Source organism: Nerophis ophidion, linkage group LG04, assembly GCF_033978795.1.
Source record: "Nerophis ophidion isolate RoL-2023_Sa linkage group LG04, RoL_Noph_v1.0, whole genome shotgun sequence".
Lineage (NCBI taxonomy): Eukaryota > Metazoa > Chordata > Actinopteri > Syngnathiformes > Syngnathidae > Nerophis > Nerophis ophidion.
Genome location: NC_084614.1, coordinates 17,514,880 through 17,527,580, shown reverse-complemented (window position 1 = coordinate 17,527,580; position 12,701 = coordinate 17,514,880).

Genomic DNA, 12,701 nt, shown 5'->3' with positions numbered 1-12,701 from the left:
TACTTCATCAGAAAATATATTTCAAACAAAAAAAAAAAACACGTATAATTTGAGTAGAATATTTGCCAATATCATTATTGTCTTTGGAGGGGCAACTTTGTACTTCCTTCATGCAGCATGTTGTCAACAATATGTTTCAAAACAGGAGTGATGTCTGTGGAGGGGGGAGTGGCCTGCGAGCCTGCAGCGAATTGGGGTGTGCCAGGACCGGCTTTGTAATCAGCGACAGGTGCGTAGAATGCCCACCTGGGCCTGGTTATCCAAGGCAGGAGCCGGCAGGAGAGAGGTATTGGAGCTGGAGTAAAGGCGAGAGCTAGTCTGAGACGGGCACATAAACAATTGCTGGAAAGCAAGAGACAGACTTTATTGAAAATTACAACTGTATTGTGAACCGGAACCGGGCTGTCATGTCAGTGTTTAGTGGTCCGAAGAACCCCCTGGAGGGCAACTTCCACAATATCGTAATGAAAAGTTACTGAAGTGTGCTAATGTGTGCACATAGGATAGACTTTATTTTCCCGCAAATGGGGAAATATAGTGCATGCAGTGCAGATGCAAAAAGTCCACAAAAAAAAAGATAATGTAGAAGACAAATGAAAAAAGAAGAAAACATCAAATAACACTGAATACATGAAAACAACAGTGGCGCCATTTCTACACACAGCTACAAAAGTAAAACACAGCAAAAACCTAAAAATATTGTGCACATCCCTCCTTTTCCCCTGTTAATTGGCTCCAGGCCTGACCGTGGTAAATATTATCATTAAATTATTATTAAAAAATCGAATAATTTTATAGTGGGAGTGTAAAAAAAAATCCTATGTAAAAAAAAATGTTTCATCACATTATGAAAGCCCGCTAGAAATAAAAGAACAGTCCTTTATACTTTAATATAGTGGTCCCCAACAACCGTTCCATTTGTTACCGGGCCATACAGAAATATTAATTAATGTATAAACAACAGCATTTTCTCCAACTTACCTTTCGCCTGTCCCACTAAACACAGCAATACGTTTGTTAATTGCAATTTGTTCGATTAATAATGGAGACGTCAAAGAAGAATGCTGTTGGTGGAAAGCGGTGGATTGCAGCTGCCTTTAGCAACCACAACACAGCTGGTGTTTCTTTGTTTGTTGTGAAGCTTTAATATGGAACAGAGCGGTCAAGCGAACATGTTTCCCGACCACATGTCAACCGGCAGGTTTCGGTGAGAAAATTGTGGTAATAAGTCGGCTATTACCGGAGACATCAGCGGAGCTTGCGTCTTGCTGCAGCAGCTGTCAAAAAGGCAGCTGCGACTTTCTTCGCTCCTCCATGGCTTCCATCTGAGACACTGGCGGTCACCACACCCCTCCGACTTTCAGGTATGACTTTATAATCTCACTAAAATACACAATAATCAATTAAGGGATTTTCCAGAATTATCCTAGTAAATGTGTCTAATAACATCTGAATCGCTCTCACTGCCCTCGCCTTTTTTTTCTTTTTTTTTGCTAGTGCTTCACTCTAACTTTCCTTATCCACAAATCTTTCATCCTCGCTCAAATTAATAGGGAAATTGAATCGCTCTAGCTGCTGGTGGCCATGATTATAAACAATGTGAGGATGTGAGGAGCTACACAACCCGTGACGTCACGCGGACATCGTCTGCTACTTCCGGTACAGGCAAGGCTTTTTGATTAGCGACCAAAAGTTGCAAACTTTATCGTCGATGTTCTCTACTAAATCTTTTCAGCAAAAATATGGCAATATCGCGAAATGATCAAGTATGACACATAGAATGGACCTGCTATCCCCGTTTGAATAAGAAAATCTCATTTCAGTAGGCCTTTAAATCAATCCCTGGTGGGAAAATGTTGGGGAACCCTGCTCCAATACAGACCTGGGCAATTATTTTGACTCAGGGGCCACATTAAGAGAAAAAAAACCTGTCCGTGTGTGTATGTATGTATATATATATATATATATATATATATATATATATTAGGGGTGGGCAAATTAATGCGTTAATTACGAGTTAACTCATCAATCTATTAACGCCGACAATTATTTTATCGCACATTTGCGTATGTTGTTTACATGTTTTTATTTTGTTAACGCCTTTTCTTAACAAGATGGCGTCGCCCGGATGGGCTTCGGTGTCGAGGGGCTCTTGGTAAAGATGGAACATTCGGCAAAAATACCGGAGAATTCTGCAAATTTCATGGCTGGCTTACAGCGTGGTCACTCCGGGATCACTTACGACCGCCAGACAATTCTGAATGTGGATAGATCGGGCCGTTTTGGACTGAATGACGCGTGCTTGTTAGACCGGCTAGCTAGCATGGGAATACTTTGCCGGCTACATCCAGCGGCCTGTGAAGCAGCGGAGTATTTGTGTTGTCTGTCTATTTATGAATAATGCAGACGAGGAGTGTTGGCTGAGTTCTTAACGTTTGCTTTCAGAGCGTGCATATAACAACATACAAGATGCCGTCATGGCGACACAACCTATACCGGGCTACCGCGCCTGCTCGTCACTCCTGTTGCATGCTGGGTAGGGTAGTTATTTTTTCCCCTGGCTGATAACATCACAATATAGTACCATGTATATGCGTTCAGTTTATCAAAGCACCAAGCAAACAATCGGAAAATTCCCATCATATCAATTCCTAGATATGGTCATAATTATTTTAAGTGCACTACGCAGAATAAACACAACATTATTAATATTGCTACTACGGATAATTTGATCAAAACTTCCCTAAAACAGCCCACTACCTATAATATAGTTTTTTTAAACATAAGATCCCTGATAAAAAAAATGTTTCTGCTGTTACCTCAGAAATTGCCTGTTCAGATGTTATGATTGTGGCTCAGACATTTGTATGTAGGTTATATTTATTTTCCATAACAAACAGGATAACTTAAATACCCTGGCAGTGGCAAAGGGCTTAAATGTTTGTATTTACATTTTTTGAGTTGATTTTCATAAAATATGCCATTTAACTGCTACTGTTTAACAAGGACTGATTTAAATTGTGTTTGCACAACAAATGTTTTGGCGCTTTTGTTTGTGTGGGAGAATATTCCAATAAAGGTGCATTACACACTACTTTTGAATTCATTATTGGGCTTTGCGTATACAATGCAGTTAATCTCGATTAATTGGAGAAATAGTGCGATTAACTTCGATTAAAATTTTTAATCGTTGCCCAGCCCTATATATATATATATATATATATATATATATATATATATGTCTTGATTGGATTATCCGGAGAATAGTGCTCGATACCGTGGTAGAGCGCAATATGTAGGTGTGGGAAAAAATCACAAGACTACTTCATCTCTACAGATTTTTTTCATGAGGGGTTCCCTCAATCATCAGGAGATTTTTCTCCTATATATATATATATATATATATATATATATATATATATATATATATATATATATATATATATATATATATATATATATATATATATATATATATATATATATATATATATATATATATATATATATATATATATATATATATATATATGGGACGGCGTGGCGCATTGGGAGAGTGGCCGTGCGCAACCCGAGGGTCCTTGGTTCAAATCCCACCTAGTACCAACTTCGTCACGTCCGTTGTGTCCTGAGCAAGACACTTCGCCCTTGCTCCTGATGGGTGCTGGTTGGCGCCTTGCATGGCAGCTCCCTCCATCAGTGTGTGAATGGGTAAATGTGGAAGTAGTGTCAAAGCGCTTTGGGTACCTTGAAGGTAGAAAAGCGCTATACAAGTACAACCCATTTATCATTTATATATATGGATAGACAGAATATATATATAAATATATATATATATATATATACATATATACATATATATATTTAAATATATACATATATATACCTCCTCTCTGAGCTGCAACCTGAGTTTGCGTGTCCCAATGATCCTAGGAGCTATGTTGTCCGGGGGCATAAAGCCCCCTGGTAGGGTCTCCCAAGGCAAACAGGTTCTAGGTGAGGGATCAGACAAAGAGCAGCTCGAAGACCTTTATGAAGAAGAAAAATCATGGACCCAGATTTCCCTCGCCCGGACGCGGGTCACCGGGGCCCCCCTCTGGAGCCAGGCCCGGAGGTGGGGCACGATGGCAAGCGCCTGGTGGCCGGGCCTGTTCCCATGGGGCCCGGCCGGGCACAGCCCGAAGGGGCAACGTGGGTCACCCCTCCAATGGGCTCACCACCCATAGCAGGGGCCATAGAGGTCGGGTGCATTGTGAGCTGGGCGACAGCCGAAGGCAGGGCACTTGGCGGTCCGATCCTCGGCTACAGAAGCTAGCTCTTGGGACGTGGAACGTCACCTCACTGGGGGGGAAAGAGCCTGAGCTAGTGCGCGAAGTCGAGAAATTCCGGCTGGATATAGACGGACTCACTTCGACGCACAGCAAGGGCTCTGTATATATAGGCCTGTATATAGGCCTTCTGTATATATATGTATATATTTAAATATATATATGTATATATATATATATGTATATATATATATTTATATATATATATATATATATATGTATATATATATATTTATATATATATTCTGTCCATCCGTGTTGGCCTTCCGCCCGATTTTAGCCGAGACAGGCTCCAGTACCCCCCGTGACCCTGAAAGGGACAAGCAGTAGAAAATGAATGAATGGATGGATATATATATCCAGGTGAGGTTCCCCATGTGTGTGTGTGTGTTTTATATAATAAATACATATACATACATACATTCATATATATGCATGTATGTATGCGTGTATGTATATGTATACATACCAAAACCAGTGAAGTTGGCACGTTGTGTAATTCGTAAATAAAAACTGAATACAATGATTTACAAATCCCTCTCAACTTATTTTCAATTAAATAGACTGCAAAGACAATATATTTAATGTTCAAACTGAGAAACTTTATTTATTTTTTGCAAATAATCATTAATTTAGAATTTAATGGCAGCAATACATTGCAAAAAAGTTGGCACGGGGGCATTTTTACCACTGCGTCACATGGCCTTTCCTTTTAACAACACTCAGTAAATGTTTGGGAACTGAGGAGACCAATTTTTGAACCTTTTCAGGTGGAATTATTTCCCATTCTTGCTTAATGTACATCTTAAGATGTAGGGTCTGCGTTGTGGTAATTGAGGCTTCATAATGCGCCACATTTTCAACGGGAGACAGATTTGGACTATAAGAAGGCCAGTCTAGTACCCGCACTCTTACTATGAAGCCACGCTGTTGCAACACGTAGCTTGGCCTTGTCTTGCTGAAATAAGCAGGGGCGTCCATGATAACATTGCTTAGATGGCAACAAATGTTGCTCCAAAACCTGTACGTACCTTTCAGCATTAATGGTGCCTTCACATAGCATTAATTTAATTATAGCCCGTCCCTGTTTCCCAGCAATCCCGAACACATTTTTTCAGTTCCCGTACTCAATTGACAACATAAACAAGTAAATAAATAAACCAATATAGTTTACAGAGATTTGTCAATAAAATGTACATACATAGATCTTTAATGGGTTGCAATTTGCAACATAATTAAATTATAAATGATAAATGGTCGGTATTCATATAGCGCTTTTACTGCACCTGGAGTGGTACCCAAAGTGCTTTACATCATACTTCACATTCACACACACTGATGGCGGAAGCTGCCATGCAAAGTGTTAACCACGGCCCGCCAGGAGCAAGGCTGAAGGGCCTATAAACGATATTGACAAAACCATGGGCTCTGGTTAAACTGGGGCCCAAAGCAGAATTTGTCCCAAGTAGGCACTAACCAGGGGTCGGGAACCTTTTTGGCTGAGAGAGCCAAGAATCCAAATATTTTAAAATGTATTTCCGTAAGAGCCATATCATTTTTTTTTTCAACACTGAACACAACTAAACGCATGCATTTTTAAGTAAGACCAACATTACTAGAATATAATAGGTATCGTATTCTTTGTAATAACGTTGATATTCTGAAGCTAGCTGTGGAGGGGCGTGGCCTGCGGGCCTGGGTTGTGCCAGGACCGGCCTCGAAATCAGCGACAGGTGCGTAGATGGCCCACCTGGGCCTTGTTATCTAATCACCTGTCGCTCTGTTATAAGCAGCAGCCGGGAGGAGTGACAGGGTTGGAGCTGGAGCCAGAGCGCGAGTGAGAACGAAAGAGAAAAAGACAATTGCTGGAAAGCAACTGAGAGACTTATTGAAAAATAAAAAAATATCGTAACCCTGAAACAGGCTTTCATGTCGGTGCTTTGTGGTCTGAAGAACCCCCAGGAGGACAAGCCCTAAAAAAAACAATAATAAATAAATCATGCAATTTCTTGAACAAGTGCGGTAGGAAAAGGATGGATGGATTCAAATGCATGAGCATGTTTAATATTTTGAACGTTATTTTTAACACTTTGATTACAAGTGGAATTAGTCATTACTTGTTGTGTTAAGCAGTGTTTGCTCAGATTTATCTGAGCCAGATGCAGTCATCAAAAGAGCCACATCTGGCTCTAGAGCCATAGGTTCCCTACCCCTGCACTAGACATTGATACAACGTTGATTTAACTGTAAGTACATGTCCTTTAAAACCAACTTTGAAACAGCGTTGAAAAATAGTTGTATTTTTGAATTGAGGAAATGTTGGTGTAAAACGTTGGATCCACGTTGTTTGCTGGGAAATAACCAAATTTCAATGGTCAAATCAACGTCACAACCTGACATTGAATAAACGTCAAAAAACATGTTGTTTCAATGTTGTATTTGTGTTGTAGAATATTGGTTAGGGAAATGACCAAATTTCAATAGTCAAATCAACGTCACAACCTGACATTGAATAAACATCAAAAAGCATGTTGTTTCAACGTTGCATTTGTGTTTTAGAATATTGGTTGGGAAATTACCAAATTTCAATAGTCAAATCAACGTCACAACCTGACATTGAATAAACGTCAGAATGCATGTTGTTTCAATGTTGTATTTGTGTTGTAGAATATTGGTCGGGAACTGAACAAATTTCAATGGTCAAATCAACGTTAGAACCCAACATTGATTCAACCTTGTCAAAAAGCATGTTGTTTCAACATTGAATTTATGTTGTACAATATTGGTTGGGAAATGACCAAATTTCAATAGTCGAATCAGCGTCACAACCTGACATTGAATAAACGTCAAAAAGCATGTTGTGTCAATGTTGTATTTGTGTTGTAGAATATTGGTTGGGAAATGACCAAATTTCAATGGTCAAATCAACATCAGAACCCAACATTGATTCAACGTCATAAAGTATGTTGTTTCAATGTTGTATTTGTGTTGTAGATTATTGGTTGTGAAATGACCAAATTTCAATGGTCAAATCAACGTCAGAACCCAACATTGATTCAACGTCATAAAGTATGTTGTTTCAATCTTGTATTTGTGTTGTACAATATTGGTTGGGAAATGACCAAATTTCAATAGTCAAATCAACGTCACAACCTGACATTGAATAAACATCAAAAAGCATGTTGTTTCAACGTTGCATTTGTGTTTTAGAATATTGGTTGGGAAATTACCAAATTTCAATAGTCAAATCAACGTCAGAATGCATGTTGTTTCAATGTTGTATTTGTGTTGTAGAATATTGGTCGGGAACTGACCAAATTTCAATGGTCAAATCAACGTTAGAACCCAACATTGATTCAACCTTGTCAAAAAGCATGTTGTTTCAACATTGAATTTATGTTGTACAATATTGGTTGGGAAATGACCAAATTTCAATAGTCGAATCAGCGTCACAACCTGACATTGAATAAACGTCAAAAAGCATGTTGTGTCAATGTTGTATTTGTGTTGTAGAATATTGGTTGGGAAATGACCAAATTTCAATGGTCAAATCAACGTCAGACCCTGACATTGAATAAACGTCATGAAGCATGTTGTTTCCATGTTGTATTTGTGTTGTAGAATATTGGTTGGGAAATGACCAAATTTCAATGGTCAAATCAACATCAGAACCCAACATTGATTCAACGTCATAAAGTATGTTGTTTCAATGTTGTATTTGTGTTGTAGATTATTGGTTGTGAAATGACCAAATTTCAATGGTCAAATCAACGTCAGAACCCAACATTGATTCAACGTCATAAAGTATGTTGTTTCAATCTTGTATTTGTGTTGTACAATATTGGTTGGGAAATGACCAAATTTCAATAGTCAAATCAACGTCACAACCTGACATTGAATAAACATCAAAAAGCATGTTGTTTCAACGTTGCATTTGTGTTTTAGAATATTGGTTGGGAAATTACCAAATTTCAATAGTCAAATCAACGTCAGAATGCATGTTGTTTCAATGTTGTATTTGTGTTGTAGAATATTGGTCGGGAACTGACCAAATTTCAATGGTCAAATCAACGTTAGAACCCAACATTGATTCAACCTTGTCAAAAAGCATGTTGTTTCAACATTGAATTTATGTTGTACAATATTGGTTGGGAAATGACCAAATTTCAATAGTCGAATCAGCGTCACAACCTGACATTGAATAAACGTCAAAAAGCATGTTGTGTCAATGTTGTATTTGTGTTGTAGAATATTGGTTGGGAAATGACCAAATTTCAATGGTCAAATCAACGTCAGACCCTGACATTGAATAAACGTCATGAAGCATGTTGTTTCCATGTTGTATTTGTGTTGTAGAATATTGGTTGGGAAATGACCAAATTTCAATGGTCAAATCAACATCAGAACCCAACATTGATTCAACGTCATAAAGTATGTTGTTTCAATGTTGTATTTGTGTTGTAGATTATTGGTTGTGAAATGACCAAATTTCAATGGTCAAATCAACGTCAGAACCCAACATTGATTCAACGTCATAAAGTATGTTGTTTCAATCTTGTATTTGTGTTGTACAATATTGGTTGGGAAATGACCAAATTTCAATAGTCAAATCAACGTCACAACCTGACATTGAATAAACATCAAAAAGCATGTTGTTTCAACGTTGCATTTGTGTTTTAGAATATTGGTTGGGAAATTACCAAATTTCAATAGTCAAATCAACGTCAGAATGCATGTTGTTTCAATGTTGTATTTGTGTTGTACAATATTGGTCGGGAACTGACCAAATTTCAATGGTCAAATCAACGTTAGAACCCAACATTGATTCAACCTTGTCAAAAAGCATGTTGTTTCAACATTGAATTTATGTTGTACAATATTGGTTGGGAAATGACCAAATTTCAATAGTCGAATCAGCGTCACAACCTGACATTGAATAAACGTCAAAAAGCATGTTGTGTCAATGTTGTATTTGTGTTGTAGAATATTGGTTGGGAAATGACCAAATTTCAATGGTCAAATCAACGTCAGACCCTGACATTGAATAAACGTCATGAAGCATGTTGTTTCCATGTTGTATTTGTGTTGTAGAATATTGGTTGGGAAATGACCAAATTTCAATGGTCAAATCAACATCAGAACCCAACATTGATTCAACGTCATAAAGTATGTTGTTTCAATGTTGTATTTGTGTTGTAGATTATTGGTTGTGAAATGACCAAATTTCAATGGTCAAATCAACGTCAGAACCCAACATTGATTCAACGTCATAAAGTATGTTGTTTCAATCTTGTATTTGTGTTGTACAATATTGGTTGGGAAATGACCAAATTTCAATAGTCAAATCAACGTCACAACCTGACATTGAATAAACATCAAAAAGCATGTTGTTTCAACGTTGCATTTGTGTTTTAGAATATTGGTTGGGAAATTACCAAATTTCAATAGTCAAATCAACGTCAGAATGCATGTTGTTTCAATGTTGTATTTGTGTTGTAGAATATTGGTCGGGAACTGACCAAATTTCAATGGTCAAATCAACGTTAGAACCCAACATTGATTCAACCTTGTCAAAAAGCATGTTGTTTCAACATTGAATTTATGTTGTACAATATTGGTTGGGAAATGACCAAATTTCAATAGTCGAATCAGCGTCACAACCTGACATTGAATAAACGTCAAAAAGCATGTTGTGTCAATGTTGTATTTGTGTTGTAGAATATTGGTTGGGAAATGACCAAATTTCAATGGTCAAATCAACGTCAGACCCTGACATTGAATAAACGTCATGAAGCATGTTGTTTCCATGTTGTATTTGTGTTGTAGAATATTGGTTGGGAAATGACCAAATTTCAATGGTCAAATCAACATCAGAACCCAACATTGATTCAACGTCATAAAGTATGTTGTTTCAATGTTGTATTTGTGTTGTAGATTATTGGTTGTGAAATGACCAAATTTCAATGGTCAAATCAACGTCAGAACCCAACATTGATTCAACGTCATAAAGTATGTTGTTTCAATCTTGTATTTGTGTTGTACAATATTGGTTGGGAAATGACCAAATTTCAATAGTCAAATCAACGTCACAACCTGACATTGAATAAACATCAAAAAGCATGTTGTTTCAACGTTGCATTTGTGTTTTAGAATATTGGTTGGGAAATTACCAAATTTCAATAGTCAAATCAACGTCAGAATGCATGTTGTTTCAATGTTGTATTTGTGTTGTAGAATATTGGTCGGGAACTGACCAAATTTCAATGGTCAAATCAACGTTAGAACCCAACATTGATTCAACCTTGTCAAAAAGCATGTTGATTCAACATTGAATTTATGTTGTACAATATTGGTTGGGAAATGACCAAATTTCAATAGTCGAATCAGCGTCACAACCTGACATTGAATAAACGTCAAAAAGCATGTTGTGTCAATGTTGTATTTGTGTTGTAGAATATTGGTTGGGAAATGACCAAATTTCAATGGTCAAATCAACGTCAGACCCTGACATTGAATAAACGTCATGAAGCATGTTGTTTCAATGTTGTATTTGTGTTGTAGAATATTGGTTGGGAAATGACCAAATTTCAATGGTCAAATCAACATCAGAACCCAACATTGATTCAACGTCATAAAGTATGTTGTTTCAATGTTGTATTTGTGTTGTAGATTATTGGTTGTGAAATGACCAAATTTCAATGGTCAAATCAACGTCAGAACCCAACATTGATTCAACGTCATAAAGTATGTTGTTTCAATCTTGTATTTGTGTTGTACAATATTGGTTGGGAAGTGACCAAATGCCAATGGTCAAATCAACGTCAGAACCCAACATTGATTCAACGTTGTCAAAAAGCACGTTGTTTTAACATTGAATTTATGTTGTAGAATATTGGTTGGGAAATGACCAAATTTCAATGGTCAAATCAACATCAGAACCCAACATTGATTCAACGTCATAAAGTATGTTGTTTCAATGTTGTATTTGTGTTGTAGAGTATTGGTTGTGAAATGACCAAATTTCAATGGTCAAATCAACGTCAGAACCCAACATTGATTAAACGTTGTCAAAAAGCATGTTGTTTCAACGTTGCGTTTGTGTTGTAGAATATTGGTTGTGAAATGACCAAATTTCAATGGTCAAATCAACGTCACAACCTGACGTTGAATAAACGTCAAAAAGCATGTTGTTTCAATGTTGTATTTGTGTTGTAGAATATTGGTCGGGAAGTGACCAAATTTCCATAGTCAAATCAACGTCACAACCTGACATTGAATAAACGTCAGAACACATGTTTCAATGTTGTATTTGTGTTGTAGAATATTGGTTGTGAAATGACCAAATTTCAATGGTCAAATCAACGTCACAACCTGACATTGAATAAACGTCAAAAAGCATGTTGTTTCAATGTTGTATTTGTGTTGTAGAATATTGGTCGGGAAGTGACCAAATGCGAATGGTCAAATCAACATCAGAACCCAACATTGATTCAACGTTGTCAAAAAGCATGTTGTTTTAACGTTGAATTTATGTTGTAGAATATTGGTTGTGAAATGACCAAATTTCAATGGTCAAATCAACGTCACAACCTGACATTGAATAAACGTCAAAAAGCATGTTGTCTCAATGTTGTATTTGTGTTGTAAAATATTGGTTGGGAAGTGACCAAATGCCAATGGTCAAATCAACGTCAGAACCCAACATTGATTCAACGTTGAATTCATGTTGTAGAATATTGGTTGGGAAATGACCAAATTTCAATAGTCAAATCAACGTCACAACCTGACATTGAATAAACGTCATAAAGCATGTTGTTTCAACGTTGTATATACAGTATTTTTTAGAATATTGGTTGGGAAATGACACAATTTTTAGGGTCAAATCAACGTCAGAACCCAACATTGATTAAACGTCGTCAGAAAGCATGTTGTTTCAACGTTAGGTTTGAGTTGCGCAACGTCAGGACCTAATTCAACCAATTCTCAATTTTGTTTCAATGTCTCGTGCCTGCTGCGGTATTTCATTTTTATGCTTTTTTTTTTTTTTTTAAATCAAATTGATGTTATTTGATGCAAGAAACACATTCATGGAAAATAAATTGTTTATTGACTTTTTGTTTTTCTGCAAAATAAAAAAACTTACCACCAGTAAAACCAAAAATAGCATTTATTCCTTGCACTTGGCTGGCTGGGATTGGAGACCACGCAGTGCTGCTGTCGACCAGCACAGCACTTAGGCTGCGCTCCACAGGAGACAAAATAAATGAAATTGGATATTATATTCCGATCAGATTTAGAAAACTCTTTCTTCCCTGAGTCTTTAGCAGCTGATAGGATAAACAATGAATGACAAAGCTAGCACTACACAGTCCA